Below are 4,987 nucleotides of genomic sequence, written 5' to 3' on the forward strand. Positions count from 1 at the left end.
AATCCGTAAGATAAATGATCATGAGATTTAAAATAACTATATTACTAAATTTGATTTTGAGATAGACTTGTGCATAATAGCTACTCACAACAAACAACAAACAGCTACAAAGATATAGCCAGCACTGTCCAACCTGTTTTGATTAAACCCTTCCGCTATATATACTCATCAAGCATGGCATCAAAAGTATCATTCACGAAATCACCACACACTTAACAATCACAACTAGAAAAAAGCATAATAAGAAGGAATCGAATCAAAAGAACCTGGATTTAGGGTGAGACGAGCAAGTACGTCGACTTGATGCAGTGAAGAAAGTAGACACCAATAGAGAGGCGAGCACTGGGAACTAATGAGCGAAGACGGAAGATGACCAAGTGGTGACCAAATAGTCGAGCAATAAAAGCAGTGACACCAAAGGCGCGGCGCAACGAAACCAGACGCGTATTCCACAGAGCAGTGACACCAAAGGCGCAACAGCGCAGCGAAACCAGAGGTGTATTCCACAGAGCAGCGACACCAAAGGCGTGGCGCAGCGAAACTAGAGGCGTATTCCACAGAGTAGCGACACCAAAGGCGCGGGGCAGCGAAACCAGAAGCGTATTCCACAGAGCAGCGACACTAAAGGCCTAGCGCAGCGAAACCAGAGGCGTATTCCACAGAGAAGCAACACCAAAGGCATGACGCAGCGAAACCAGAAGAGTAGCAACACCAAAGACGCAGCGAAACCAGAGGCGCAACGAAACTAGAGGCGTATTCCACAGGAGTAACGAGAAGATGGCTTTCGGGTTGTATGGGGGAGCTTGGTTTGATGACGATTCTTGGTGCGTGCTCATGGATTTGAGAGAGAAGAAGAAGACGAGAATTGCAGGTGGGTCAAGCTCGTGGATTTGAGAGAGAAGAAGAAAATGATAACTTGCGGCTGGGTGAGGAAGGGAAGAGGAAAGCGTGAGTAGATCTAGGGTTTTTTGCTCAAGGGTTAAACTTGGAATTTTGTTAAGTTAAAAGGGCAACAATGGCAATCGAACAAAATTCATTAATGGAGAGAGCCAGCTTACCGAGAATGCTGAAATGCCCAAGGCAGGGGCAGGGGGGACCCTGCCTTGGGCTTTCAGCCTTCAAAAGGCTGACTTTCAGCCAAGGATCTTTACAAAACAAATTGCCAAACACCAATTTTTAGCCCAAAGGGCTTTGGAGGCCTAAAGTGGCTTGGAAATGTCACATCCAAACGCACCCCGTGTCTAGCATGGTTATTTCTATTTTTTGCTTGACTTGTATCGGGTTTACATTTATGCACTAAGATAATTGTACTTCAATATATAGGGTGTTTAAATTCCCGCAATGCACTTCAAAATGTTGATTGTTAATTGCTTTCCTAGACTAGGATAGGATTAGCATTATAAGATAATGAACTCCCTTACAAAAACATTTGCATGATCACCTAGTGGCTTCAAGAACTTTATGATCATGAATGGTACCAAACAATGAATGACCACTTAGATAACACACTTTCAAGTTAGTGGCATCAAAATGGTGCTAATAGAAATGCTAACATGATCAAGTCCCTGACCTCAAGATCATTGGTCGTGTAGGAATCAAGGTGACGCATTCATGTCTCAATTGATTTATAGTCGATTCCAATAAGCTAGTGGCGACTCTCCAACTCACTTAGAAATACTTAGGCTGTGTTAAGAATTTTCAAAATGAAAATGTCATGTGAGGTATGGACTTGAGAGAACCTGTGCCTAAATCAATGGACCGTTTGGCTCGCCTTTTGGGCAATACCCCTAAACTCATTCTCTTTCTGACCACATTAGAAATTTAGGTTGTGACAAGAGCCAAAGAGTTTCCTGACATTGCTTGGATTTGGGTCTTTGAAGTAATTTGTAAATATACTGAACAAATGGAAGATATCTTCCGTGGAAATTTAGAAAGCAATGCGTAATTAGATTCCAGATGCTGCCCATATATTAGTTTTGACGCTGTAATTGAAGCAGCGCAAGTTAGCACTAAAACATCCTATTTCTGCTATTACCCGCATTTAAGTCTGTGAGTCTATGTTATAATGGTCCGCCGATTTTCAATAAACATAACGGAAGCAAAAGCTTTTAGGTTTAGATGAATGTGCAAAAAAAAAAATGCCACGTTTCTGTTTAATAATAAATCTTGGTGATTCTTATCAAAAGTCATATTCAATGTTTATCTTTGCCAACCTAACTGACTTGTTTTTAATAAGATTAATCGTGTGTAGAGGTTGTGCCACTTAAGGTTACATGAAGATGTTGATTTTAGTAATGAAGCGAGAATGAAAAATATAACTTTTTTTCTTTTTGGCTTGGTTTGTAGTAGACAGAGCGCGTCCCAACTATTCAGAGTGTTTGATTTGATAACCTGACATTAAACAAGAAGAATGAGGATAGTCGGTTTGACTGGTGGAATTACATCTGGGAAGGGTACAGTCTCCATCCTTTTCAAGGCCCATGGTGTCCCTGTTGTTGAAATGGACATTGGCCCCATTTAGTTCAGCTTTCCCAAGGGGCTTTGGGCCCCCAAAACCCCTTTGGAAAAATATTGTGTTTGGCAACCATTTTCATAAGCTCCTTGGGCAAATATCAGCATTCCAAATGCTGAAAGCCTAGTGTAGCTCCGGACCAGCTTTGAGCATTTAGCATTTGCGGAAGGCAAGTAACTGTTCATCACTGTTACTATTCATCTTCTTCTCATTCGCCTTCGTCTTCCTCACCGGCTGGGAGTTCAGCTTCTCCGGCGGCCACCATCGCCGCGTGGAGGTTGCGTGTCCCCAGTGACCACCGCTGGGGGTGGCGCGACCCGCGACCCAAGTGGAGTCGCCTGGCGCACGCGAGCCAGGGGATGTTGCCTGAGGTCTCGCGGGACCAGGCGACGTCGCCTGAGGTCTTGTGCGACTAGGCGACGCCACCTGAGGTCGCGTCGACCTTAGCCAGCGTCGCTTGGTCGCTGGAGACCAGGTGAGGCCAGATCTAGCCTCCGCGACCTTTGGCTGCCAGATCTAGTGGTCCGGCCGCCAAATCTAGCCGTTCGGCAGTTGGCCAGCGATTGGCCGGCAGTTCGCTGGTGGTTGGTTGGCCGTCGGAATTTGATTTCCAGACTTAAAAAGATAAAAAATAACAAAAGCTAATTACACATGTGAATTTTGCCAAACTGTGTTTATGCTAAGTTGCCTTTCAATGCTATAATTTACCAAATGGTGTAATTGTTGCTCGTGTATTTTTTTTGTGGATGCTTACGTTATGATTATTGGTCCTATTGATTTCTTTGCCTAGTTAAGGTTTACTTTATATTACTCAAGAATGTTCCCTTGTTTTGGTCTATTACAATGATCTTTGAAAAGGATGTTTTGAGAGTTTTCCTGAAGTAGATGACTGTAAATCAGTCACGATAAATCAAATTCTTTCTAGATATATGAAAGCAAGGGGATGGTAGATGGTTTATTTTACATTCGTTGAGCATGTATACTATTGATTTCTTTCCTTCTTTAAGAGAAATATGAAAAGCGAGGGGATGTTCTTGAAGTTGGAATCTCCAACAAGGAGAAACATTGTGCAAACTCGAGAGTGCTGTTCTTTGAAAGATCTCGCTTTCTTGATCGACTGGGTAAATGATGCTTTTGTTATTGGCTAAATATACTCATGATTTCCCTTTATGAGACGATAGAGTATGGCCGCCTTAAAACCATAGAATGTAACAATGGGCAGATAGTTTCGCTTAAGAGTGCACATAAAATGCTGCAGGGAGTTATTCTTGTTCTAGCAAGTTTCAACGATTGTGTTGATCAGGTAGTGAGGATGGCATCTTGCCACTTTACAAGACATGAGGACTGCATTTTCCTTCTTGGAATTCTTGAATTCCCTGTTGTGCTTGCAGGATGTATTAAAGAAAGGGACAGGCGAATGGAAATAAGTTGTTGCTGTGTTTGGGGAGGAGACTCTACAAGCTGATGAAGAAGTTGATAGGCCAAAGTTGGGGCAAATTGTCTTTTCTGATCCTGTAAAGCGTCAAGTTTTGAATAGGTAATGGTAAATCTGAACTAAACTTGCAGTACTAGTTCTAGCTTCAAAATGGGGATCGAAGCATGCTGAACCCAACAACAAACTTACCATGCATAAGTAAAGATGCATACGATTCTGTTTGACCAGAGAAATTTCTTGCTCTGATGAAACAGGGGATAAATTCTAATATTGGAGTTCTTTTAAACCCGTCATGGATGTAGTCGTTGTCTGCAATTTGTGATATCAGTCTGAAATTTTTCCACCTTCATTGCCTTGATCATAGCTGAGTTATGATGCATCAACAGTTGCATCGAACTTCAAGATAAGAAACCTTATAATCTTTTAATTTCCTGAATCTTTCTGTGATTTCTTATTTTAGGCTGCTGGCTTCTAGCATATCATCCGGCATCTTCTGTGAAATTTTAAAACTTCGGTTGAAAGGACATAAAGGTTATTGTTCTTGACATCCCATTGTTGTTCGAGGCGAAGATGGATAAGTGGACAAAGCCCATCGTTGTTGTCTGGGTCAATCCAGAAACTCAGCTTCGACAGCTTGTGGCAAGAGACAGAACATACAAGAAATATGCTAGGAACAGGATAAATGCTCAGATGCCGTTGGATTTGCAAAGGTCTAAGGCAGACATAGTAATTGGTAACACTGGATCACCAGAGGACTTCAGTAAGCAATTTCAGAAGGCACAGTTCCAAGTCATGAGGCTCTTGACATGGACAAAATTTGCACCCTTTTAAAGGTGATTGTTTATTCAAGCTACAATAGAATGTCCAATTCGTCAATTGCTGTTTAACATCGGAAGTTAGTTGCAAATGTTTTCAGTGCTAAAGCAAATAACTCATTGTAAAATGGGCAGTCCTCATCTTCATTATGAACAGGATGCACATGTTATCTGTGAGTACATCAGCATACACGCATCAATACCCAGATATATTGGGGACTCACA

The 4,987-nt window shown here is 42.0% G+C and overlaps 1 pseudogene; it reads left to right on the plus strand.

The window, feature by feature from the left end:
* Positions 1-2,410: 2,410 nt before the first annotated feature.
* Positions 2,411-4,778, plus strand: LOC104446275 (annotated as a pseudogene).
* Positions 4,779-4,987: the final 209 nt, after the last annotated feature.

The sequence above is a fragment of the Eucalyptus grandis genome, chromosome 5 (assembly GCF_016545825.1).
Source record: "Eucalyptus grandis isolate ANBG69807.140 chromosome 5, ASM1654582v1, whole genome shotgun sequence".
NCBI lineage: Eukaryota > Viridiplantae > Streptophyta > Magnoliopsida > Myrtales > Myrtaceae > Eucalyptus > Eucalyptus grandis.